Source organism: Canis aureus, chromosome 6, assembly GCF_053574225.1.
Source record: "Canis aureus isolate CA01 chromosome 6, VMU_Caureus_v.1.0, whole genome shotgun sequence".
Lineage (NCBI taxonomy): Eukaryota > Metazoa > Chordata > Mammalia > Carnivora > Canidae > Canis > Canis aureus.
In genome coordinates, this window is record NC_135616.1 from 76397721 (window position 1) to 76425405 (window position 27685).

Below are 27685 nucleotides of genomic sequence, written 5' to 3' on the forward strand. Positions count from 1 at the left end.
GTAATATATGTACGGGGAGTCCACATAGATGTCCACATTCCAAGGACAGTCACACCAAATGAGGTCTAGATGTCATCCTGAACTAAAGAAAGGGGAGAGGGGTCTGGGACTTCAAAGGGAGGAATACAATCTTTAGGAAGATGAAAAAGAGTAAATGTTTGGTAAACAAATGTTTGCTGGGCCATCCAGAAACAATGGGCCAAAGAGGACTTTGATCAAATAGGCCTTCCTAGGTTCTTACCTGACCTACTTCAGATCACAGTGTAGGTATCAGCGGTGAGCTCTCTTCCTGGAGCCAGTCTTTCATCCAAATTCTTTGTAGGGAGTTGTTGGGGGGAAGTAAAGGACTTCCTGAATCTGCTGGGTCTTCATTTCTTTCAACTCAAAATAATCTTTATGACAAAGTGGCCCATTTGGGGGCACCCTGCCCTTGACCCCCACAGAATTTCAGCACCTTCTCTCTCCACGGCCCTGCCATACCACTGTTTATACTTCACTGGGTCTATACCGATTGGTAGTGTGGGATTTTGAGGTCCTCTCTTCCCAGAGCTCCAAGCAGGGAGGTAGGAACAAACTCCTGTGCTCTGGACAGGAAATCTATATCACAATCTTTAACGACACACACACTTCCAGCATTCTCAGCCACAAGACAGAAGGCAGTTCAGAATCCTGATCCCATGTACACCTACCTCTAACTCTACCCTTTTCCTTTATCCCCAGATCTCGCAACACCCCCCGCCCCCCCCCAACACACACTGGAATAACTGCCTCTCCCTTTGTGAGGCAATAAATCACTCCCTCATGATTTTCCTCACTGCAGTATGATTTAATCACCTTCATTTTGAATGGGATAAACTGGCTTTCCCATTGTTTCAGATTTCAAAGACCTATTTTTGGAGTTGAAAAGCTGAATATTGAGTATTTGTTTGTCTTTACCTTTAATCTATCTCGAGACAAGGGTTGTCTGGTTGACTCAGAGGAGTGGAACCAGTCACAATACAACAGAGGCGATGGGGCAGGGGGGTGGGGGGGAGAAAGTTTACTATTGGAGTTGCCCATCATTGGGTAGCTACTCTTAGAATGTCACTTTTGGCTAAATGTTTTGTCCAAAACTACTTCTCTATTTTCAGATTGAACTAGTGGTCATATTTATCAAACCAACAGACTGTTCACTTATCTGAGTGAGCTTGTGAAAGTGCTTACCTTTGTGGTTCTCAGTTTTCTTCCATATTTACAAAATGGAATATGTTGGTGGGGGAGAGAGTTTATTAAATATTTTATCCAAAGACTATTATGTGTCAGGCAACATGAAGTACTTTATTATGCACAACACAAAATACAATAATTCCTAACCTGTAAGGAACAAAATACAGTACAAAACATGCATTTTAAATATACTGAATGAACACAGGGGCCTCCATGTTTCTTTCGTTTTAAAAAGTGGATGATTCTATGTGGCGAAGTGATCACATTATGTTGTGACCTGAGAAGTTCTGAGTTACAGGGATTCAGATTGCTTAGTAAAATCTCCTCATTTCAAGACAGCACTTAATTATGTTTTTCAATTAAGAGACATGATCAGGAAGCCTCAGAAATAGTCCCACTGTCCTTTACAAATGTGTAATTTCACACTTCGTATTTCACGTTCATCACACTTGCCATTTCATATTTGTCTTGCCAGTGACACATGTCACCTTTTAGCTTGGTAAGTCTAAATAAAAAGATATTCATCTGTCTAAGATTGAGCTGATCTATACTTGGGGTACTACAGTCATGTGTATTTCCCTCTTAGCTCATAAAAATCGTGCATAACAATTTAAGAACCAGGACAGAAAAAAAAATGGTTCTATGGTGAAAATGTGTATCAATTATTGATAAATATGGGGAAAAACTATATATATAATTTTATAAGTAATCAAAGAACTATTGGGGTACCTGAGTGGCTCAGTTGGTTAAGCCTCTGACTGTTGGTTTTGGCTCAGGTCATGATCTCACGGGTCATGGGATAGAGCCCCGAGTAGGTGGGGAGTCAGCTTAAAGATTGTCTCCCTCTGCCCCTCATCACTTGCTCTCTTTCAAAGAAATAAATAAATCTTTTTAGAAAAAGTAATCAAAGAGCTATGAATTAAAACAGTGAGAGCCCCCCCTTTTCCTTCCATACTAGCAAAGATTAAAACTCCAAGTATGTGGACAATATTACAGTGAATCAGAAAAGCTCACCTTGCTCTAGAACATTGGCATGATTCATTGGCACTGTCCCAAACCTGCTTCTCTTTTCTCTTAGCAACGGGTATCTAACCTCTTGACTTCATTTATCATCTTTACATTTATATTTCAAAAATAGTGATCATCTGTGTATTCAGACCTGTATAAACAACTGGGTACTTGATATTTACTTGGATAACTTGGTTACCTCCAACTCAATGCCATAATGGGATCAAGCCATATGTATTATTCTGCAATTTTCTTTTCCTTAATCTCTAATCGTGGTTTCTTCTCTTTTCTTTAATCTTTAATTGTGGGTATTTTTCATGACAGTACATTTGTATCAATAAAAAAATAAATATATCTCGATCTGTCCATTTTTGCTCTCCATTGTCACTGTTAATGCCACAGTCAGGCCATCATAATAGGTAGCCTGGATTTTTACAAAAGTTTCCTTTAGTGGCCTTCTGGTATCCACATCTTGGCCACTTTCAATCCATTTTTCCCTAATTAGCCAAAGTTATCTTTTAAAAATACTAAATTTAGGTCTTCCAAGTATTAGCTGTGTGATCTGAAGGACCTGGTGGTCCATGGAAAGAAGTTTGAATTTTATTCCAAATGAAAAGGAAAGCCATTAAGGAGTTTTGGGGGTGGGGAAGTCACATGCAATGACTCACCCTTTTCAAGGTTTCTTTGACTGCTGTGTGGAAAAATGGATTACAGGGAGCACTAGTGGAATCAAAGAGACTACAGTAATGAGGAGGCTTTAGCAGTGGTACAGATGGGAGGTGAGGGAGGCTGGGCTGCGGTGAAAGCAGTGATGAGAGGTGGATGAATTCTTGAAATATCTCGTAGATTTAATTGACAAGATTTTCTGATGAATTGGATGTGGGTAGTAAAGGAAAGAATAATTGAAAATTATGGAAGATGGGGAAAGGAATTAGTTAAAGGAAGCAATAAAAGATTTCACTTTGGGTATATTAATTTTGAGATGTGTCCAATACATTCAAGCAGAGCATTAAGTAAGCACTTGTGTACATAGATCTGGAGCTCAGCAGAAGAATTTGGGCTAATCAAATAAATTTGGGACTCAGCAGTAGAAGATGGTATTTATAGCCAGAAAAATGGAAGAGAGTGGGAATATAGTAAGAGAAGTGGACATGGGGATGAGTCTCAGGAACTGGTACATTTAGAGACTGAACAGTGGAGGATAAATTAGCAATGAAGACTAAGAAGGAACTGTCAGATAGGTAGGAGAAAAACCAGAAGAAGAAGGTATTGTAGAAGCTGAAAAGGAAGTGGTTTAAGAAAGAGGAACACACAGGCAGCCCAGGTGGCTCAGTGGTTTAGCGCCGCCTTCAGCCCAGGGTGTGATTCTGGGGTCCCGGGATCGAGTTCCACATCAGGCTCCCTGCATAGAGCCTGCTTCTCCCTTGGCCTCTCTCTCTCTGTATCTCTCATGAATAAGTAAATAAAATCTTTGAAAAAAAAAAAAAGGGAAAGAGGAAACACTGCTATCCATTTTTCCCTAATTAGCCAAAGTTATCTTTTAAAAATACTAAATTTAGGTCTTCCAAGTATTAGCTGTGTGATCTGAAGGACCTGGTGGTCCATGGAAAGAAGTTTGAATTTTATTCCAAATGAAAAGGAAAGCCATTAAAGAGTTTTGGGGGTGGGGAAGTCACATGTAAAGATGGAGTAAAATAAGAACAGAAAAGTAGGGGATCCCTGGATGGCTCAGTGGTTTAGCACCTGCCTTTGGCCCAGAGCGCAATCCTGGAGTCCCGGGATCTAGTCCCACATCAGGCTCCCTGCATGGGGCCTGCTTCTCCCTCTGCCTGGGTCTCTGCCTCTCTCTCTCTCTCTGTGCATCTGTCATGAATAAATAAATAAAAATCTTTAAAAAAAAAAAAAAGAACAGAAAAGTACCCAATGGATCTGGTAACAAAGAGGTCAAAGAGAATTTTGATATGAGGTATAACTACTATATTTGCCAATCAAATTGTGAGTCTTCTGCTTAAAACCCTGTGGCTTCTCTTTAGCCTTACGATGCTGTTCAAAATACTCATCATGGGTCCCCTGGGTGCTCAGTCAGTTAAGCGTCTGCCTCTTGGTTTTGGCTCAGGTCATGGTCTTGGGGTCCTGAGATGGAGCCCCACATGGGGCTCCATGCTCAGCGAGGGGACTGCTTCCCTTCTCTCTCCCTCTGCCCCTCCCCCTGCTCATGCACACACTCTCTCTTTCTCAAATAAGTAAGTAAATAAATAAATCTCTAAAAACAAAATACTCATCATGTCTTTTCAATCACTCCACATTCCAGCCAGTGTCTTGTTTCTTGACACTTGTCTCCACAGCCACACGAGACTTTTTTTTCACTTGCAGTTCTGGAACATGCAATGCTCTCTTTTCTCTCAAGGTCCTCACACTGGTCTGAACCAATGCTAATTGCTGACTGTATAGTGAATGAGAAGCAGCATAACACGGTGGCTCAGCACACAGACTTGAGAGCTAGTCTATCTGGATTCGACATCTGGCTCTGGCTGTTTGTGCGATCTTAGGAAGATCCTGTTCTCTACTTCAGTTTCTTCGGCCCTTCAGTAAAATGGGGACAATAAGAATACCTGCCTTATAGAATTATGGTTCGAGGGAAAAGTCACATTTAAAAGGTGCTGGATGGTCTGAAGAATGAAATAAATACTGACAGTACAAGAAACAAAGGCAATAAGACACTCCAAGATAAATTTTAAAAAGGACCTAGGATAGGCTATACTAATTGGATGTGAAATAAACAAGATTTACATAAAGTTTAACTTTCATTGATCCTTAACTTCTGGAATTAACTTATAGATAAAACATTAAAGATTAAGGTATGGAGAGGCATCTGGGAGGCTTAGTGGTTGAGCATCTGCCTTTGGCTCAGGTCGTGGTCCCAGTGTCCTGGGATCAAGTCCTGCATCAGGCTCCCCACATGGAGCCTGCTTCTCCCTCTGCCTATGTCTCTGCCTCTCTCTCTCTCTCTCTCATGAATAAATAAATAAAATATTTTTTTAAAAAGGATTGAGGTATGGTCACAAAACCAAATATGAATGTTATCAACATTGATCCTCTAAAAGTTTAGATTATTGAAGTTGGAAGGTAGAAGGTGAAAAATAAGCTGATAGGAAAGCTAGGGCCATCAGCATCCTCACCTTACAAGAGAGGGAATGAGGGGATCCCTGGGTGGTGCAGCGGTTTAGCGCCTGCCTTTGGCCCAGGGCATAATCCTGGAGACCCGGGATCTAATCCCACGTCGGGCTCCCGGTGCATGGAGCCTGCTTCTCCCTCTGCCTATGTCTCTGCCTCTCTCTCTCTCTCTCTCTCTGTGTGTGACTATCATAAAAAAAAAAAAAAAGACAGGGAATGAAAAGACAACATCTCTAGTTGCTGGCATTCATCAAGGGTGTTAATGTGAGATGAAAGCAAGGGAGGGTCACTTTGACTCTACTGAGCAGAGAGGAGATCATTACAATTATATGGGAAGGCTAACAATGAGTTTAGTTTGGGCAGAACTAAAAATAACCCAAAGAAACAAACCCCCAAAACAAACAGGCTCAAGGCTATTTCTAAGAATAATACCCAAAAGCATGTTGCAGAACAGGTCTGTAACTCGTGGTGCTGTCCACTGAAGATTAGAAGAGATTGCTGCTGCTGCCCAACCAATTGGACTTTGTTCTAGGAACTCCATCACGCATCCCTGGCGAACCACTACCACTATCACCGCCGCCATCTGACACCCACTGCCATCCACACACCCACACAGATGGAAATTCCAGAGGAGCCTGTTTCTCTCCCTTCATGTTGGTCACAGGAAATCGGTGCATCTGGTTGGGAGAAACTAGGTCACATGATTCTGTCATAGATGCAAGGGAAATGGGACTTGGAATTGGGCTCTTCTTTTTCTTTTGGAAAGGAAAGAGTCACAACATAAGTTTTCCCCCAAATATGATATTTGAAAGGTCATTAGAGGTAATGGCAGATGCTTACCACCCTGATGGAACAATACGTAAAAGCATAAGTATATTGTTCAAAGTAGAAACAAGGATAATTTAAAGGGAGATGAAACTTGCTGCATTATATTTATTTATCTCTTTTTCTTACAACCTGAATCCAATTCATTAGGAGATTCTGTTGGTTCTGCTTTCAAAATACATACAGAAAACGACTTAATTTCTCTATGGCTTACATCTTCATCCCAGCTCCTACAGTCTTTGCCCTAAATTACTAAAATAGCTTCCCAGCTTCCCCCTGCTTCATTCTTTGTCCCTTTACAAAATATTCGAACTCAGCAGCCAGAGGGGTCCTTTCAAGATGTAAGGAAGATCCTGTGATGTCTCTGCTCACAATCACGCAAAGAATGCCCAGATGACCCAGAGTAAAAGTCTAAGGCCTTCTAAAAGCCTTATGGGTCCTCCATGATGTGCTGCTCTCCCCCATCCTACTGTGAGCTCATCCTCTTGTGCTCCTGCCCTTGCTCACTCTTCTTGCCACTGCAGTCTCCCATCATTCACCAAATGTGAGTGGCAAGCTCCTGAGCACCTGCATTGGCTCTTAACACTGATGGGTTCCTCCACCCAGAGAGCACTCTTCCCCAGGTGTGCATGTGGCCTATGCTCTCATGTCTTGAAGACTCACCTACGCTGCCAGTCTCACCCTTTCTGATTTACCACTTCACCTTTTTTTTTTTTCTGTAGCTCTGATGACCTTCTCTATATATCATTGACATATATATATATCAATGACATATATATATCATTGACACAAGCAGGATGTTCCTCTTCTGTCTCAAGAAAGGCAGTAATTTTGTCTCTTTTATCAGTTGATGTCGCCAAGCACTTAGAAATCTCCCTAGAAAGGAAAATAATAAGCAATCACTGAGTGAATGAATGGATAGATGAGTGAATAACTGATTAAGAACTTTCTAGGGAAGAGTTAGAGGAGTTATTTTACCTAAAATCTTGTCTATCAGAGCAGAAAGCCAAAAGATAGATCTTAAAGTTGATGAATCAAGCATATATTATTTAGAATTATGGTGGTAACTATCAGAATTGCTAAAAGCAAAAACATAAAAGTGGTTGTGTCTGCGGAACAGGGCTGGAGAAAGGAAGATGTGGGGCAGAACCATATGGCTTTTCACATGCAATCTTTCTGAACTCCTTGATTTTTAAAAATCTTGTGCATGTAAAATTTTGTCAAAAAACTTAGGTTTTCATATAATCAATTAACAAGGAAATATAAGGTCTACAAAAATCCTAAATACATAATAAAAAAATTATTACATTTTCCTTATCAGTAAAGGGCAGAATTTTTAATGAGGAGTTGGTATGGGCTGAATGTTTGTGTCTCCCCCCCACCCAAATTCATGTGTTGAAGCCCAGTACCTAATGTGATGGTATTTGGAGGAGGTGGTCTTTGAGGGGGATAATTAGATTTGGATGAGGTCATGGGGGTATAGCTTTCATGATGGGATTATACCTTTTTAAGGGCACGAAGAACCTAGAGTTCTCTCTTGCCAGCCAGGAGAGGATCTAACAAGGAGCTGGCGGTCTGTAACCTGGAAGACAGGTCTCTAGAACCTGACCATGCTGGCCCCCTGATATGACTTCCAGCCTCCAGAACTGTGAGAAATAAGTTTCTGTTGCACCCAGTCTATGGTACTTTGTTATAGCAACCTCAACCGACTGAAACAGATATAATAAATATAACATAATAATATATAATAAAAATAAAATTAAATATAAATATATAATATAATAATAAACACAATAAAAACAAGGAAATAATTTCAACATTCTTTTGGACAAACTAAATTTTTTAGGTTCATTAAGACAATTTCAAGCAAAGAATGAATATACATGTGTCTACTCTTAGCTCTGTCAAAGCCTAACATCACCCTCATTTTTAGGTTCCTATTCTGATTTGCCTGATGTGAGTCCCCAGTATGGGTATAGATGATTCATGAACTAAGAGGTTTGCAACTAAAATATTGACAGATGACTCTACACGTTCTTAATAGCAAAGGTAATAGACCACGTGCTACTCTGAAAGGAATTTTATAAATTAGAAGTAGAATAATACTGCATTTCGCTAGGCAAACTATAGTTCAGAATTGCGTTTCTACATATGTTTATGTAATAAGAAATATCAGTCAAATCCTAAGAACAGCTTTTTCTTTTCCCCCCCGGAGACTCAAAAATATGTATAGAATATATGACATGTATGTACGTGGGAGAGCAGGAGGTGAAAATTACTCTATAAAGATGTTATATATTCTCGTACATAACAGAAACTCAATTAATGACTCTAATCATCTAATTGCTGGGTGCCAAATTCATTCTTTGCATAATAATAGGAGCTAATCTCAGTTGTTTCCACTGCAATTTGCAGCCCTACCTCCAATCTGTTATGTATAAGGCCATCTCGATAAGAAATGTGTGCTATCCTCAGCATACCGTATTGTTATAAATTGCTCTTCTAATGACTTTTAAAAACATTTCTTTTACCTGGTTATAATCTACCACTTGGTGAGGACAGTGGCCATCAGTTGACCGACTTGGAGAACAAGGAAACCACATCACTCTTCAATCTGTCTCACTCACCAAATTAATGAGCTGTATTACCACCTGCCTCAGGGGAGAGTGTGTGATCAATCCTCCCAGTTCTGGTAATGCTGTCATGGTGATGAATGGCTGAGAGACAGGTTTTAGAGAAAGAAACCTAGTTTGGTTAAAAAGGAAAAAGAACGTAACCTATTTTAATAAGAGCAAAATTAGTACTAGCACCCTACACCATTTTGACCCATGTCACCCTCAAAAATATGAAAGGAAAAGCCTTGCCAACTTAACCCATTCTACTTGTTTACTGTCCTTCCTAATGAGTGATTTGGAGAGACGGCCTTGGTTTTAAGCTAGCTGTCAACTGTAGAATTTACAGGAACAGAGAAAGTAGTTAGGAGGCACAGTGGACCTGGGGACCCTCTAGTGAATTCTCAGTGGAAACATATTACCGAGACCCTCGGGAATTATAGTTTTTGACTCCAGATTTTACTAAATTTGCATTAAGGACCAATATTTAGTTAGAGATATGAGAAAGCATTTAATTTCTTTTTGTGGGACCCTAAGTGCTTCATAACCGTCTTAATGGGGGCACCTGGGTGGCTCAGTGGTTGAGCATCTGCCTTTGGCTCAAGTTGTGATCCCGGGGTCCTAGGATTGAGTCTCACGTCGGGCTCCCTCTCTGCCTGTGTCTCTGCCTCTCTCTCTGTGTCTCTCATGAATAAATAAATAAAATCTTTAAAAAAGAAAAAACCCTCTTAATAGTCACCTTAACATAAAAAGTTTTGTAAGAACTTCAATTGCATTTTTGTTGCTTACAAAATACAAACTTTATTAATTTAAGTATTTTTTTAAATTTTTTATTTATTTATGATAGTCACAGAGAGAGAGAGAGAGAGAGAGGCAGAGACATAGGCAGAGGGAGAAGCAGGCTCCATGCACCGGGAGCCCGACGTGGGATTCGATCCCAGGTCTCCAGGATCGCGCCCTGGGCCAAAGGCAGGCGCTAAACCGCTGCGCCACCCAGGGTTCCCAAATTTAAGTATTTTTATTGAGATAGATATAAGGACTCCACAGACAAAGAGCTCTAGAACTGTTTTTCTAAGTGTATCTCACTTTCACAGGAACACGCCACCAAAACTGATCAGGTTTATAGGAACTTGCACATGTTGTGCAAAGAGGAATTCAGAGAGAGCTATGAAATTAAAAAGAGCTATCAGAACGTACTATAAAATTTAACTAGACATAGGTAAAGCTCCAATTTAATAACTACCCTTCACTGTAAATTGGGCATTCCTCAAAAAACACTACACTTGTTAAACGAGTTGTGGAAAATCACATACCACTGGAATTTGCAGAGCACCATTTCTCAGAGTTTTAAAACAAAAGTAAACATAGAATCATTTGTATTTATGTTCCAAAATTCTATCCAGCATTGATATCGATGGAGAATGTTGAAGGTTTTTATAATGATTATTTTAAAAACCATGCTCCATTTTGGTTCCTTAAAAAAAGAAAACTAAATCTCCTTTTATTTTTTGGAGACTTCTGTAACAAACTAAACTATGGTTGAGTAATAGCGCAAGATTTCAAATACGCTCTAGTTATTGTCTAAGGTGTCATATTAGTTTGCTAGGGCTCTCATTACAAAATACCACAGGCTAGGTGGATTAAACAATCGGAATTTGTTTTCTCACAGCTCTGGAGGCTGAAAGTTCAAGATCAAGATGTCAGAAGGGTTGGTTCCCTGTGAGATCTCTCCTCAGCTTATGGATGACTTCCCTCTTGTTCCCTCTTCACATGATCTTTTTTCCGTGCACACACAACCCTAGCATCACATTTTCATGTACAAATATCCTCTTCCCTAAGACACTCATTAGATTGGATTAAGTCCCCTCCATCTTCATTTTAACTTAATCACCTCTCTAAAGACCCTATTTCTAGAGTTACATTCAGAAATACTAGAGGTTAGGACTTCAGCATATGCATTTGGGGAGAGTCACAATTCGGACCAAAAGAAATGCCAAGTCTGCTCGGTATTTCAAAATTTATGTAATAGTTCTACAAATAGACTTCTCGGTGTCCACCCCACGCCCTCCACAAACTATATCTCCCCACTACCTACTCATGTCACCCAAATTGAAAAGAGTACCAATTGCCCTTCGAAGTTGTATAGGTAAGACGATTATAAACATTCTAAATGGTTAGCAGTTAGAATTGCCTATGTAAATGAGCATGTTTAATTTATCCTCAGATTTACAAAATAGATAACCCACCAGCTCGTTGGTGAAGGAGGAACCACTTTTCCACCTGATGGATGCATGGGGGAAAGCATAAAGATGTAGGAATGTCGAACTAACATACTGGGGACGCATATGGGGAGCAAAGGGGACATGTAATGAAGGCTGCTTATTACTTCGCCCCTTAGATATTGGTGGCCTCAGTAGGTGGCCGTCTTCCATTCACTGTAGTGTTTTCCACAAATCACTTCAATAAAGAAGACTTATGGAAAAGGAGGTTGTTTTCTTTCTTCCAAACTGGAGAAGGATGGCTATTTTATTTTATTTTATTTTATTTATTCATTAGAGACAGAGAGAGACAAAGAGAGAGAAAGAGAGAGAGAGAGAGAGAGAGAGAGGCAGAGACACAGGCAGAGGGAGAAGCAGGCTCCACGCAGGGAGCCCAATGAGGGACTCGATCCCAGGACCCCGGGATCACAACCTGAGCCAAAGGCAGACGCTCAACCACTGAGCCATCCAGGCATCCAGGATGGCTATTTTTATTGGTGGGAATCCTTAGTCATAAGATCAAAATTTTGTAATGCTGGGTTCCAAGTTCACCTTGAACAACTAGTATAAATTCTGCTTATTCCAGTTCTTTTGTAATTATATTTACATATTTCTCTTCCTCCTCCTTCCTCTCCTCCACCTTCTCTTCTCCCCTCCCCCTTCCGCTCCTCCGAATGCTCCTCCTCCTCCTCCTTCTTCTTCCCCTTCCCTCTTTTGCCATTTTCTTGATTATTCAGTCATTCAAAGTCTAATTAGGGAAGAGTGGAAGAAAGAGGAGAGAATGTTTTAAAAATGTAAGTTTCGTTTCCCCAGGGCTTTTCTCTAACTCCAAATCTGTTCCACTTAAAAAAACAAACAAACAAAAACAAAAAACAACAACAACAAAAAACATAATAAATTTGGGAATCACGCAGGATTTTAAAATATTTAAAATACTGTTTTGATGCCCCCTTGGCATGCATTGGCAATGACATAGTAGTTCTGGCTGTGATGTAAAATATATGATAATTCTTTAAATGAACACTTAAACATTTTCTAGTATTAAATTTTTATCACTTTACTCTGGTATTTGGAGTCTCTCTATTTAAAGTACTAGCAGTGTCACTCGGTTTAAAAAAAGAAAAAGAAAAAAATAACTAGTAGAACTTTCCTGAGTGTTTATCCTGTGGGATAAGATTGTTCTAAAGTTAAAATCCTCCTTCCTTGTTGCCCAGCACATCCAGTGAAATCTCCCTTAAAGGTGAAGTGACTAATCTTTCACCCTTGAAGGGTAATGATCATGTTAGCGAATGCTGAGTCTGCCTTCCAGTTCCTTAGCCACAAATGTCATCTTGCTACTCTGTCTAAAGCTATTGCTCTGACAGCTTCAAATTGTCAAGTATATGGCACATGAAGTATCTTGAATTATTGATTAATCTGCATAATTTGGGGAAGGTGAAAATGGGAACGTGGTCGAATTGATAGTTGCTCTAATTCTTTCTTTGGGGATATGGTATTTTTTACACGTGTTGCACAGAAGAAAGATCTTATAACTAAATAGTTCATTTTGTAGAAAGTATATTTGTGTAGGAAGATACAAAGGATACTTAGAAGGGAAGTCTTGTATCATTCATCAGTATGTGCCCTTAGGGACTTGGTACTTTCCAGTGAGCTTGTGATAAATACTGTTTGAATAACTAGAGGAGTTGAGATGGAAACAAAGCAAATTCAGGTATATTAAAATTCAGACCATCAAGAGCACTAACTCTCAGCTCTAATGCTGCAATTCACTGGTATGCAGAGATCTCCAAACTTTCTCAGTTCACGTATCAGTCTTTTTTTTTTTTTTTTTAACAAACCCCATGGCAAAACAAACAAACACAAAAAAACCCCCAGCAGTTGAGTTCACCAAGTAATTCACTTGGAAGACATGCCCTAACAACTTAGTATTTATGTCCTAACAACTTAGTAGCCATTTGAAAAAAGAATAGGTACCATTTGAAAGAATAAATACTATTTTTATTTCATTCTTGAACAATCACAATTGCTTACCAATAAGGTGTGTTTGTCTGTTGGGCAGTGCACGGCTTCTTAAGCCCCAGCATCAGATTAGACACCCCCACATCATTTTTGGTTCTACATTGATTTTCTCATGCTACCTGCTTTCTAATCTCAGGAATCTTCCAAAACTTAGTTGCTCAAAGATATGCCGTCATGCAAAAGAATGCAGCTCTATTTGATGTCCAAACAGTGAACCACCTAGAGTTAGTAGTTCCTAAGATGTGTGACAAATGTTTCAAGTATTGCTATGATTCACTTGAATATTTAAAATATCCCTAAATATTCCTAATTAGTTATTGTGATGAACACAGTTTGAGCAAATAATGTGTTTCCAACAATAGTTAGAATACTGAGGATATCAAGCATTTTCTTAAAAATAAGAGTGTATCCAAAGTTATCTTAATAATACTATTACTTGCTCATGGACTTTCTCCTGTGATGAGAGGGAAGCAATGAATATAACAGCTAGGGTGTGGGAACTGTACCTAGCCAACAACCTACTTAATCTGGGCCCCTGCACCTGACAACGACTGTTGCAGATGTGTCATTAATACACTTAGTAATTAAACTTAAGGCAATGGTTTAGATTATAGGCAACATTTATTTCTATACCTAGATATAATATCACTCCCTACCCCCAGCCCCCAGGATCACATTCACACAGGCAAACACTATCTCCAGAAGGAAAAAAAAAAAAAGTGCTGGTGTAAATCAGTGGTTTGGAACTTTTTCTGTGAATTAGAATCACCAAGGAGCATATTAAAAATGAAGCTTTCTAGAATCCCTAGGCCTACTCTTTAAAATTCTATAATATGGAGGTAGGGCAATGATATTTTTAAAAAGCTCTCCATGTGATTTTAGTAAAGGCCATTTTGAGAAACACATAGAGGGTACGGCTTGAGTAGCATGATGAAACAAATAATGAGACTCATTTTTTTTTTATGTCTTATTAATGTGCTGTTTGAGTCTGTGTGTGTGCACATGAAAGGTTCACATACATCCTGCCAACACCTAAAGATGATACTAGTCTAATACCGGTCTCACAGACACTTAGCGTGATAGTGGTGGAGTTTATAGTGGTTCAGGATCATATTATTGTGAATTCTTTATAGATCTTATTCTTTATTTCCCTCAGAGTACATAACTTTGTATTCCTTAACCCTTTATATCCTCCAAGGGTACTTAATATGGGGCTTTAGCCATAGTAGGAACTCAATAAATATCAATTATTCGTGGTTCTTTTTTTTTTTTTTTAAAGGTCTTATTTATTTATTCATGAGAGACACACAGAGAGAGAGGCAGAGACACAGACAGGAAGAAGCAGGCTCCCTGAAGGGAGCCCGATGTGGGACTCAATCCCAGGACCCTGGGATCATGCCCTGAGCTGAAGGCGGGTGCTCAACCACTGAGCCTTTACTCATGGTTTTTAATCTAGGCTGAACATTAATATCACTTAGAGAAGTTCTTAAAATATTAATTATCCAAGACTCCTCAAACTAAGTGAAGTAGAATTTGTGCAGATGAGGCCTAGTACAGCCAGAGTTGAGAACCACTGAGTTGTGTGTTTCTTTGCACCTCTGCTATTACCAAATGTATGCATTTCACATCCATCTGATTGGGCTTATGAGTGTGTGTGTGTGTGTGGGTGTGCATATGTGTATGCGTGTGTGTGCACACACGTGTTTTTATGGGATTCTTTTCCAAGATAATACAATCATAAAATATATATAAAAGAGTAGCTTTTTCTTCACAAGGATTTGTTTACTCCCATGTTTTCTGGGCACTTATTATTCTTTCTCAATTCCTTTATTGGAGATGTGGAGATTATAACCAGTATCATTGCCCTCTACCTGCTTTCACCTGGGAGAGTTTTTTGTAACATTTAAGAGTTTGCTTGGCAACTCTATTCCATTCTTTCATACTCTTTCCTGCAAATAAGCTACTCAGCCACTTGGTGGTGATAAGTACTTTATTTATGATGGTTAATTACCACTGTGCTTTTTGAGATCTAGTCAAAATTAGTTTCCCATTATTTTCAAATTTTTAAAATTGTTTAAACAATGAAAATAGCAAATATTGAATTGTACGGCAAACAATTCCAAATAGAACTTGCAAAGAAATAAGAAAAGCTTGATTCAGTGACTTCCTCATAATCCCTGCATATAATTTAGTTGTAATTTAGATCTCGTGCTCAGATTTTGATCAAAATATTCTGGTTTTTTTAAAACAAAGACTCACTGCTTACACCATTGTTTTCTAGTTCATTGATTCTAAGATATCATTAGCGATGGGATGCATTCCAACTCCTAGAGGTTAAATGTTAAAAAAAAAAAAAAAGGTAAGAGGGACGCTTGGGTGGCTTAGTGGTTGAGCGTCTGCTATTGGCTCAGTCATGATCCCAGGGTCCTGGGATTGAATCCTGCATAGGGCTCCCTGCAGGGAGCCTGCTTCTCCCTCTGTTTGTGTCTCTGCCTCTCTCTCTGTGTCTTGGAAGGAAGGAAGGAAGGAAGGAAGGAAGGAAGGAAGGAAGGAAGGAAAGAAGGAAGGAAGGAAGGAAGGAAGGAAAGAGAATCTTTTAAAAAAAGTGAGAAACAATGAAATGCTGTTTGCAGAATCCACTGGAGTCCTAATGCATGCGAGACATTTAATAAATAAGTCTGGGAAAGGAAAGAAGAAAGGAAGAAAGCATGTGAGGAAGAAGATTGAGGAGGGGAGGGGTAAGAAGAGAGAGGAAGAAAAGCAAGAAAACAGGCTGCAGAGAATAGTCACATGCCCTTCCCAAAGCACTGGCATAATTCTGAGGCTTTCTGGGTAGAAAATTTTTCCAATTTTCCTTTTCACGGATAGAGATTTTATTTATTATATCAATAGTAATCCTTTCCTCAGTTCATAAAAATGAAGCCACCGAGTAGACATCTTTGTAACCCGGGCCTGTAAGCTCCTGGGTGCTCTTCTCCAGATGGAAGGAAGGAAAAACAGATGTGGCTACCTTTGGACCTCAGTGCTCCCCCTTGATGGCTCCTTTATATCCTTTAGCTGCCATTTAAATGTCATTTCCTCTGACAAGCATTCCTGGACTCTCCAATCTAAAGGTTGTCCCTTCCTGTTATCCCTGCCTAGAGTGTCTTATCCTTTGTTCTCTTCAGACTGTCTCTTCATCCGCACAAGGCACTCATCAAGTAGCCTTAAGGTGTAACTTCCTTCTAAAAGCATATGTACTTTATTTTACTTTATTTTATTTTATTTTATTTTATTTTATTTTATTTTATTTTATTTTATTTTATTTTATTTAGCATATGTACTTTAACAAAGATATCAAAGATCAAAAAACATTTAAGAACCAAGGAATGGAAGCCTACTTCCTAATCACAAGACTCGGTTTAAAAATAAACACAGAGATATGCACTAATGCTTCATGCTCTTAAAACCACAAAACTAAAAATGTATGGTTAATCCCCGATGGTAACTGAGAACAAAGCTCTGTACCGAGGGCAGTAAGAGTGAAACAAGGACAGACCTGACTTACTTCCACATTTTCCTGGAGCTGGACTGCTAAAGAGCTACTATGGAAGCTTATTTGTGATTTATGTAAACTAGGAGGTAAGCTTATGTGATTCCAACCCATCTTCTTGTTTTGGGGCAACTTATGCATAAACTGGGCCAGAGAGGTGAGCTAAATTCCATTCTAAAATTTGGCTAGAGAGGGGTATTTGAGAATCTATTCTATAAGGTTAGGAATTCCTTCTTACGGCGAATTGGAGGCTGTATCTTTTTTAAGTTTGTCGTGTTTTACTGTAGGACACTTATTACTCTGTCTTTACTAGAGAAGAAGAACAAGACTGTTGAGACAGGAGTTTCATTCCCCCTTTGCTATCTTTGGGTGAGAGAAGAGGAAAACCTGAAAGTGTTTTGTTGTAGTTGGCACCTTCTTTCCCTCCCTCAGCCGCACCATCTTCGTCTTTGCATCACATCATACCCTATCATCCGAGGTAGAACCCAGGGGTGGGGGCCTGGGGATATTCAATCCCAAAGCTGCTGGTCCCAGAACCTGTTCATGAGCTGCTGCCTCATCACAGGTGTGAAAATCCCTTAATATGGCAGCTGAGGGTTGCCTGGGTGGCTCAGTGGTTGAGTGGCGGCCTTTGGCTCAGGCTGTGATCCCGGGATCCAGGATAGAGTCCCACATCAGGCTCCCTGCATGGAGCCTGCTTCTCCCTCTGTCTGTGTCTCCGCCTCTCTCTCGCTCTCTTTCTGTGTCTCTCATAAATAAATAAAATCTTAAAAAAAAATATATGGCAGCTGATTATCTCCATATGTGTTAAGAAACAGATGGGGGTGTTTGTTTTGATTTTTTTTGTTTTGATTTTTGTATAGTTTACATACACAGAACTTTAAAGGATTATGAAATAGGGAAATACATAGAATATCCATAAAAGGAATTAAAACATTAGATTCTGAAAATGATAAAAGTAGATTCTAGCTTTTAGGGGCTAAACAATCAAAGTTTCAGATGATATTGATTGTTCTGACTTAACATACTCTCTCTACATATTTATTATTTATTTATTTATTTCTAAAAAGATTTTATTTATTTATTCATGAGAGACACAGAGGCATAGGCAGAGGGATAAGCAACCTCTTTGAAGGGAGCCTGATGTGGGACTGGATCCCAGGCTCCGGGATCATGTCCTGAGCCGAAGGCAGGACCTTAACCACTGAGACACCCCTCTCTTTACATATTTAGATTTTAGGACAGTGCAATAGCCTAAAATATCACTAGCTAGGTATTAGAAATAAAAGCTTGGGTATGTAGTACTACAGAAATGTATCTTAAAAAAATTATGTAGGAAATTCAAACTAATTCTTGACATTAAGTCATTTTCATGTTTTTTTCCAGTCATCTCTAATTTACATTATGCTATTTCTACAAACTTCCTATTGTAAAGAGTAAAACATACCTGCCTACTTGAGAGTTATAGGATATAGACCTGATAAAGTATTAAATTCATTTAATTTAGAACATAAAGAAGTCATATTTTATTGTCTTCAGAAAAAAGTGATTATTTTTGTCTTTTTTTAAAAAATTATATTTTATTTATTTATATGAGAGAGAGATAGAGAGAGAGAGAGAGAGAGAGAGAAAGCACAAGCAGGATGAGCAGCAGACAGAGGGAGAGGGAGAAGTACGCTCTCTGCTATGTGAGGCTCAATCCCAGAACCCTGGGACCATGACCTAAGCTAAAGGCAGACGCTTAACTGGCTGAGCCACCCAGGTGTCCCCATTTTTATCTTTCGGTTTGAGCAAGGAAAGAACAACGAAAAATAACAGAATCTTAAATAGTTGCGTACTTTGGTTGCCCAAACTATACATTGTATGTGTGTATTTATACACTTTAAAATTATTTTTTGAAGTTATCTACATACATAAAACCTTTAAGTAAATTTTAAATGTACATGCAACTTTAAAATAAGATTTTAAAATAACTTTAAACATAATTAACTTATATACAAAAATAATAATAATGTATGTATATATAAATAAGTTAAAAATAATTTAAAAGTTCTATGGATTAAATGAACCTATTTGAGACATAACAATAAATAACACTGATGAGGGGCACCTGGGTGGCTCAGTTGGTCAAGTGTCTGACTCTTGATTTTGGCTCGGGTCATGATCTGGGGGTCCTTCAATTAAGCCTCAAGTGTGGCTCTATGCTCATCGCCCAGTCAGCTTGGGATTCTCTCCCTCTCCTTCTGCCCCTCCCCCAGTATGTGCTTTCTCTCTTCCTCTTTTTCGTAAGGAAATAAGTAAGTAAGTAAACAAATAAATAAGGAAATAAATAAATAACACTGATGAGCCAATATAACAATATTGTCCTATTAGAACTGTTTGCAGATTCTATGGGTGACAGTACAGTTTGTTGTCTCCCACTTTTTTTTTAACTTTTTTTTTTTAATTTTTATTTATTTATGATAGTCAGAGAGAGAGAGAGGGGCAGAGACACAGGCAGAGGGAGAAGCAGGCTCCATGCACCGGAAGCCCGACGTGGGATTCGATCCTGGGTCTCCAGGATCGCGCCCCGGGCCAAAGGCAGGCGCTAAACCGCTGCGCCACCCAGGGATCCCTCCCACTCTTTCAAAGAATGGATTATTACATAAGCCCACAAATATTGATTGACTTGTCTTCATCAGTACTTGCATGGTTTATGAATTTAAAGGTTCTTGCCCTGACTTTGAGAACAGGTACTTCAAGTTTTTAAGCACATCTCTGATTTTTGCCCCAACGTTCTCAAGCTTTGGAAATGATCCAGTTTTATTCCACAAAGTGTTGTGTTAGGTACTCCTTCTACATAATGCTAACTTTTAGATGGAAAAGCTGATATGACAGAGTGATTAAAGAAATAGCATGTCTCCATAATTTGAATTTTACCCAATAGTGAATTCAGAAGCAGAATTATGGAAGATATTGAAGCTGTTTAAGATTAACGAGGCTTATGGTCATAAAGACAATAAAAGCCGGCTTTGAGTATATCTTTGAGTTTGATGTGGCAAGTTTCCAAATCTGGTTTTACTCACATCCTGTATTTCCAAATAGATTGAACATTAACAGTGCAATTGAACTGCTTAAGAAATAATTACTGACGTATTTTAAAGTACACTTAGGACATTAAATAGGACAGTTGAAGAAATACATGAAGAGATGTATGTTTTAAGCAATAAATGCTGAAGTACGAGCAAAGAGGATGAGCAAAAAGCAAAGAGTATGAACACAACAGTGAATGCAACGTTTCACCTCCTGTGTTGACACTTCTGGGATGTGCTTCTGGATTCTAGCCCTGAGAGTACTCTCTCAACCATGCGGAAATACTAAAAGTAAACAAAAATACTTATTATTTGCCATTTTTTTCCTATTTAGGAAATAGAAAATTGCTCCAACTGTTCAGACTTGAATGGTTGCATCCCAAGATTAAGCGAAGAGCACAAAAGAGGACTTGATGAATCAGAAGATACAGAAGGAGGCAGAAATTCGGTAGACCTCTTCCAGACCTTACAAATACCCTTTGTGAAATCACAGGGTATTTGTAACACCCCTTTCTCAGGGTAGATGCACCCACATAAAATATTCCAGAGAAACCTGTACTTCTAAAAATTGTCTTTGGGATTTGATTACGGTATCACCGCGACTCTCTGTGAACATAAGAATTGAGAGGAGCTTGTGAATGCTCTGTGAAAATGCTACCATTGTTGAGGAGAGTGTGTCCTGTGGAATGCCCTGACCATTTGGCTCCACATCAAGTGTAGAGTGTACAAGTGTGAAAAGGGAAGTGATTTTTAAATATATTTCCTTCATTGTTTTGACTCTTGGCCCATTGCATATTGGCCTTTTGGCTTTTATATTCAAGAGACAAAAAGCATAAATTCAACTGAGTTCTGGTAGCCAAAGAAAATTACATTATAAACGTCAACTGCCAGTTGTACTATTTCTTTCCTATTTTGCAACCAATATAACATATTAAATTTCCCTCCATTAGGAGTATACATTTTAAAAGCTGTATATAGTGTATTGAAATGTTTCCCCAGTCTTGTAACTACTACAGAGTTAGCCAGGAAAAAGCTGCCATCAGGAGGCCACAATTTTTAACTATGAACTGTATTCTCAAAATACCATAACTAAATTCTAGGTATATAACAGAGTTGCCTTTTTGTGATTTTGAAATCTAGGGATTTGATATGAGAATAAAATTAAGGCTGATTTTATTGTTTTCATAGGAAGCTCATCTACACGATCCATTACAAATTAAATGCAAGGGGCCATAAAAGTGAAAAAGTAGCTTTCTAATATTTTTCATGACTGTCTCAAAGAAAGAAAAAGATTTATTTTCTGACACTGGACAGTGACTACAGCCAGGACTAGAGAAAAGTGATCTCCCTTGGGTTGTCTGCAGTCTGCACTTTGACTTCCTCCTCTTGGCCCAATTTAGTCCAGACATTTCAACAGCTTGACTAAGCCTCATCACCATTTAGCTGCCAAATTCGGTGGCTGCCAATATCACTAGTAGCTTTTTAAGTACACCTGTTGCCAGCACTATGTTTGAGAGTCAAGAAGACTAGACATTTCTGGTCTTACTCTAGTGGCTAGGATCTTTTTTCAAAAGAAAATTATTTTTAATATTACCTCACTATCCTTCATTTGGGAAAACTTTTTTTTTTTTTTTTTTTTTCTAGCAAGTTTTGCTCCTTATGGAGAAGTTGCATTTACAATGAACATAGTAGATAACATCTGATCTGGTTTAGCCTACGGGTAATCAATCAATATTGGTAATCAATTCTATGTTTAATTTTTATTTTTAATTGTGTGGGGCCAACAAAGTTATATGAATAATAAAATGTGAAACTTAGTGTAAGCTGACAGGCTTTAAGTATAATAATCAAGTATCATTTACAGCAAAGTTAACCTGATGGTTAATGGTATGTATTGTGGGGTAATTAGGATAAACGTACCTCCTATAAAGGACTGTAATTGGTGCATTTCATGGAGCCGAACACCATTTTTGGAGCAAGTTTGGCGGGAGATAATAGAAAAGCAGTTAATGCTAGACTCTGCTGGAAAGATCCCTGAGGCCAGAGGAGCTGCTTTGGCCAGATCTCTCTGTTTTCCATTAGCATTTGCTCCAGGCCAGGGGCCCTGGGCTGGGGCCCAAGCCAGGGGCCCCTCGCTTATCTCCACGTAGGCTGCTAAAAAGCCACAATGAGAAAGTGCAGTGGATTCAGTTCTACAGTCTTAACAACCTTTAAAACACTTTGCTACTACATAGCTATAGCTCTGTAGTCTGTTAAGGTGAAGCAAGAGGACACATACAGATGATTTCAATACTTTGGGCACCATATAGCCACTAATAAAATATTTCCTAGATAAAACCCTTGTGGCTATAAGGGTTTCGTGACCTCATTTTGATTTATTTGCTTATGGGTGTTCATAAGGTCTGTAAGTTTTCCCCATAGCAGTGAAACGCCAGGTCTATAGATGAATCTGAAGTTTATTTAAACGGGGATGTTTTATTATCTATCAATCTATGTTTTTTAAAAGGTAGTGCAAAAGATATTAAAATACAAACAAAATCCCCCAAAACCTTTAATCATAGTTCCTGTACCGTACCAGGTCGAAATATCTTCAGCTTGGGAATATCTGGTTATTTTTCCTTCCCGGTGTGCTGTGTAGGACTCGAGTGACGTGGTTCTTATTTGACAGACTGATGTTAATTTGTTGTGATGTGACAGGATGGGGCAGTTCAAATTCCAACTTCACTGGCTTCATCTTGGTCTCCTTTCTTACCTCACATCCAACCCACTGGCAAATCTTCGAAATAGATCTGGAATCTGACCATTCTTATTATCTCCACTGTATGCACAATGGTGTAAGTCATCAATATTTTTTACCCGACCATTAGAACAGTCTTCGAATTGTTCTGGTCTCTTCTCCACAGTGCAGCTCTTTTATCCTCAGTGAGTCTGCTTTGGTGACCCCTTCCACAACTCTCCGTTTCATTCAGAATAAACTCCAAACTTACCAAGGTTCTAATTTGTCCCCTTCCTGCACCCCACCCCCTCTTCTGATCCCATTTGTTAGTGCTCTCCCTTTGTTCATTGGATTTTAGCTACACTTTTCTCCTGTTCGTTCCTCAAACATACCAAGCCCACTTCCACTCAGGGTCTTTGCACTTGCTGTTCCTTCTAAGTCGAGTGCTTTACCCCTAGACAGATGCATGGCTCAATTTTTCACTTTCTTCAGGTCTCTGCTCAAATGTCCGAGAGGCCTTCCCAGATAAATATATTTCAAACAGCATGCTCCCTTTGCCGTCTCCTTACCCTACTTTATTTTTGTATGAATCACCATCTGACATAGTACGCATTTCCTGGCTGCTGGTGTTGATAGTTGCCTTTTCTTCTACAGTGTAAGCTCCACGATAACAAGGACTTTGTATCTTGGTAACTATTATATCTTCTTTCCTTAGAACAGTGACTAGTACATTTATTATTCCTTATTGAGCCAATGGAATTAACATCCCTTCTTGAGATCTTAACTTAACCTTTCTTTTTGGGCAAAAAATAAACTTTCCAAATCTTAATTCCATAGCTTTACTTTTTTTTTTTTTTGTAAATTTAGGATATTTCATTTTATTTTATGCTCAAGTGATTATGGGGGGTTGGGAAGTTTGTAATTTATAGGGCAGGCAGGCTGGCGATTCAGGTAAGAATTGCAATCTTAAAAAAAAAAAAAAGAATTGCAATCTTGAGTGTGAATTCTACAGGGCAGACAGGTAGGCTGGAACCTCAGGCAAATTTCTGCGCTGCGCCTGTGAAGCTCAATTCATCATTTGGCAAACCTGTCTTTGCTCTTAAGGCCTCTAACTGATGAAGTTCACCCTGTCATACGAACTTGTAAAGATTCTGGCATTAGTGCCTCATTGACTTGTGGGCCAGCAATTTTAGCGGGGCTCAGCTGGAGGAATTTTTTTCTGCTCTGCGTGATGTTGGCTGCAAGAGCTGGTTTGATTTACAGGGTCTGGGATGGGTTCACCCACGTGCCTAAAACCTTGGTGGGAGGTCTAGAGGGCCGTGCGATCTCAGGGGCTCTCCATGTGGTCTTCCCAGTAGGGTAGCTGGACTTCTTACAGGGAGGCTCACAGCTCCAAGAGCCCGAGGTGCAAATGCCAGTTCTCTGAAGGCCTCGCCTAGAATCTTTCACAGTATAGTTTCTCCCAAACTCCACCGCTCAAAGTCGCCAGAGATCAGCGCAGATACAAGTGGGGAGGGAATGAGGCTCCACCTCCGTGGGAGGAACGTGCAAGAGCTCGCGGCCCACAGCATCTGCGAGCGAGCAGACGCGTACCAGTGTCCTCTTGACACCCCCGTGGCTTTAACTTTTGAAGTCTCGGAGCTGTAATCTGTTCATTCTTGGTTCCAACCCCTTGGGTGGGTAAGCCGAGCTAGTGCAAGACCTGGTGGGGGGGGGGCAGTAACAGCTACTTAAGGGGTACTTAGGGGCTAGGTTCTTGTCTTGAAGCACCTTGCTTATCTCGTTTAATTCTAACCTGGGTCCTGTCGAGGAGTTTTATTACTGTTCTTGTGCTCACCCCGGGGGAGGTGAGTGAACTTGCTGCCACGTCACCGAGTTCATGGGGGGGTGGGGGTGGGGGTGGTACGAAGATTAGGGCGCCGGCCTGCTCGGCTCCGTACCGCCTGCTCGGGGTCATCTGCAGCAACACGTGCCCAGGTGCTCCCGGAGGAGAGTCTCGCGGCTCCGCTGGAGCCCCGGGGTCCCGGGGGGTCTCCGGTGCCTCCCAGTCCCCAGGAGCTGCTCAGTATTGCGGAACGCCCTAACAGCCCTAACAGCCGGCGTCCCCGATGCCAGGCGTGGTTAGCGCAGAGGTAGTTTGAACCACATGGTAAAAGAGGGTGGAATCGACACGCCGGGATCCGGGGGGCGGGGGGGGTGTGCACCGGGGGAGCTCGCTGCTTGCACGCGGCGGCACGCACGTGCCAGCGGAGAGGGCGCAGGCTCCCGGGCAGCGGCCGCCCCGGGCTCGGGGGGAGCCGGGCGGCGGGGCCCGGGCGCGGGAGGAGGAGCCGGCGGCCGCCCCGCCCCGCTCCTCGGGGCTGCCGGGATGTTTACACCGCTGACAGCGGCGGCCGCGGGAGGAGGGGCGGGAGGCGCGGAGGATGGGCCGCCGCTAGGCTCGCCCTCGGGCCGCGCCTCGCCGTGCGCAGGGTGGGGGCCGCGCCGGCAGCGTCCGCGGGGGCGGCGCGGCGGGAGGTGGCGATCGGCTCCCGGCCTCGCAGCCACAGCCCCGGGCCCAGCGGGCCTCTCCGCGGCGCCGCCCGGCCCAGCCGCCCCGGGGCCCCCGGCGGGCAGGAGCGCCGGAAACTTCCAACTTCCCGGTGAGTGGCTGCCGGGGGCTCGGGCGCCCGGGGCCGGGCGGGGCTGCCCGCGGGAGGCGGGCGCGGAGGGCGAGCACGGGAGCGCGCGGGCGGCCTGCGGGATCCCCCGGCGGGGCGGGGCGGGGCGGGGCGGGGCGCGCCGGGCGGGGGCGGGCGCGGGGGCGGGCGGCAGGAGCTCGGTGCCCCGCTCGGGCTTGGCGGCCTCGGGCTGCCGTGGGCGCCGCCGTAACTAAGAAGCTCGGCGGCTGCGGCGGCGGCGGCAACAGGTCTCTGGTTGCAGGACCCGAGGAACTTGGGCGAAGTCCCGCCTCCCGGCCCTCGGCTGCTGCTCATTGGCGGCGCCGGTTATTTATCCGTTGCTGATTGGTTGGGTCCGGCTGTCAGGCTTCGGCGGCGGCCCGACTTCGGAGGAGTGAAGTTCGCCCGGTAGAGTGGGCGGGGGGCGCGGCGCGGCCGACGGAGTAGCCGACGGAGTAGCTGAGGTCGCCTGAGAAGTCCAGGGAGGATGGCCGACCCGGCGGGGAGTGGGGTTTCATGGGACCCCGCTAGATTTAGCAGATGTGTGTGTGTGCGTGCGTGAGATTGCAAGGCAATAGAGAACCTTGGTGGTGATGGTGGCAATGCAAAAATAAGTTGAGAATTGAGGCCGAAGCCAGGGAGACCGAGGGGACCCCCATAAAAAGAAAAAAAAAAAAAAAAAAGAGAAGCCCACATTGCCGTAGCACAGTGCCAGGAAGGAACACTACCTACAGGATGCTGCAGTGGGTGCTGGAGAACTCGAGTTGCCTCTTTGCGGTGTCCTGCAGGCCTTGGGAGATGATGTGCCAGACAGGTAAATCGTGGTCTCTCGTGGCTGTACTCCTGGTTACGCATAGGTACTGAAAATAGACTTATTTTACGGGAGGGTATGTCGCATCCTTGGGCAGCCCTGCAGACGGGACTGGAAAGCCTGAAAACATTACAAAACGAAATGATTTTTCCCTGACTACTGATCGTGAGGATGCTGTTGTAAGAATCGAGGGCGCGTAGTTTCTAGAGCGTCGCGTACCTGTTATTAACCAGAACGACTGCTTCTGACTGTTCCTCCCAAGAGTTTGCAGCGTCGAGAAAGTACGCGCACTCCCTGCAGGCACCGGTAGTGTGTCCTGTGAGGTCGCCCTACAGGCTAGAGGACAGAACGCGTGCGTGGTGGTGACTGCGTGCGGGAGCTCGAGCTGCTGCGGGTGTGGCCGGAGGACGGCTCTGCAGAGGGACAGGTGGACAGAGCGCTGGGAGCGGTGGGTGATCGATCAAGCAAGAGGCACCATCAGCGCTTGCTGAATGGACGCCGAGTATTGCGGGCTTTAGTACTTGGCCAAGGCCAGCGCACCGGGAGCAGTTAACGTAGACCCTAAGCAATCGTGTCCCTCCCAGGGGTAGGAATCCTCTGCTGCCCGCGGGGGATCCAGTCCACAGCTTGCTTCATCCCTAAAACCGCAGCATCTCTCCGGCCGGTCCGGGACGAGGCGCTTGCCTGGGTTGGGGGAGAGGTGTGGGCGCTGTGAGACGCTGCCGCGTGGAGGAGTGTGACCCGCACGTTGAGAGGAGGTTCCTCCCCCTCCACACCCCCCCCCCCACCCCCGAGTGGAGACTGGCGGGAGGTCTGGGCTGGGGAGCGCCGCGGCGACCCGGGGCGACGTGCGGGCCTGCGCCGCTGCTCCCCGCGGCCTCCCCCCCGGAGGCCCCGCCCCCCGCAGCTCCACCCCCGGAGGCCCCGCCCCCCGCAGCTCCGTCCCCCGGAGGCCCCGCCCTCCGCAGCACTGACGGCCCCCGCAGCCAATGAGCGGCGAGGACGCCGCGGTCTCCGCTCGGGAGGGCGGGTACTTCCTACCTGGGTCGCGGCCCTGGAGGCGGGACAGAAGGTCCTCCTGGAGGGATGCGGGCTGGCGGACGGGCTCCGGCCTGAGGCCCCGCGACCAGCCGCGTGGGATCCAGGCGAGGAGGCTGCGGTTTCCTCCCACTCCCCCCCCCGCCCGTGGCCCCGTCTCTCGTTTCTTCCTGGAGCAACGCCCCGCCGCGTCCGAGGCTGTGCAGCGGCCACGGAAGGTGGTCCGCAAGCCGCACGCCCAGGTGGACCGGTGGCAGGTGTCCTCTGACGTCACGAGGGAACGAAAGCCGCGGAGCGTCACAGTCTGAGCTGTTAGGCTTTCTCCCACAGCTACCTGGACATCTGGGCACGGTTTTAAAGAATCTTTTTATCGACCTGAAAAGAAAAGAGCGTTAACTTTGGGTGCAGGTGTATGTAGCCCGTACTCGCAGCTGCCGTTTGGGGGGGGGGCGGTTAATGGATGGGGGTCCCACCTGTAGCTCCCTCCGTGCCTCTTCCCACTTAACACACGTTTCCTGGCCGTGCAGTTTGCAGAGCTCCTTTCCCGCCCCGTAACACAGCCCTTATTCCAAGAATGCGAAAAGCACGCCTGGTATGATGGCAGCAGCGCGCAGGTGGAGGAGGGGGGCTTCCGGCCCGGGGAGCAGACCCAGGTCCCAGATGATGAGAATCAGGATTGTCCTTTTGAAGGGCCGGACGCGCAGTTGTAGGCTGGGTAAGTAAGTGTGCAGCCTCACACTCCACCCCTCCGTCCT

At 42.9% G+C, this 27685-nt stretch overlaps 1 protein-coding gene and 2 long non-coding RNA genes across 12 annotated transcripts in view; 1 reads left to right on the top strand and 2 right to left on the bottom strand.

Moving 5' to 3' along the window:
- LOC144316449 (uncharacterized) overlaps nucleotides 1-732 on the bottom strand; it is a 52892-nt gene extending 52160 nt beyond the window's left edge. For all 3 annotated transcript variants that reach the window (XR_013382402.1, XR_013382401.1, XR_013382400.1), the window contains exon 1: nucleotides 242-732. This is a non-coding gene — a long non-coding RNA (uncharacterized LOC144316449). The remainder of the gene's footprint in view (nucleotides 1-241) is intronic.
- A 6153-nt stretch (nucleotides 733-6885) lies between these two features.
- LOC144316455 (uncharacterized) lies at nucleotides 6886-27273 on the bottom strand. 4 transcript variants are annotated; one of them, XR_013382417.1, is made up of 5 exons: nucleotides 26934-27273; nucleotides 26112-26576; nucleotides 25814-26012; nucleotides 8841-8958; nucleotides 6886-7089 (listed from the first exon to the last, which is right to left on the bottom strand). It is a non-coding gene; the product is annotated as an uncharacterized LOC144316455 (long non-coding RNA). The 4 variants fall into 4 exon arrangements; XR_013382418.1 differs by lacking the exon at nucleotides 26934-27273 and having other exon boundaries at nucleotides 25810-26012; nucleotides 26112-26738; XR_013382416.1 differs by lacking the exon at nucleotides 26934-27273 and having other exon boundaries at nucleotides 8841-8930; nucleotides 26112-26737.
- Nucleotides 24909-27685, top strand: part of NEK7 (NIMA related kinase 7) — a 157985-nt gene continuing 155208 nt past the window's right edge. Inside the window, exons 1-2 of one of the 5 annotated variants that reach the window (XM_077902358.1) lie at nucleotides 26974-27340; nucleotides 27458-27645. The gene's annotated coding sequence lies outside the window, so the exon portion shown is untranslated. Of the gene's footprint in view, nucleotides 25064-25521; nucleotides 25896-26317; nucleotides 26341-26973; nucleotides 27646-27685 lie in introns of those variants that run through there. The other 4 variants (XM_077902356.1, XM_077902359.1, XM_077902362.1 and 1 more) reach the window with 4 other exon arrangements.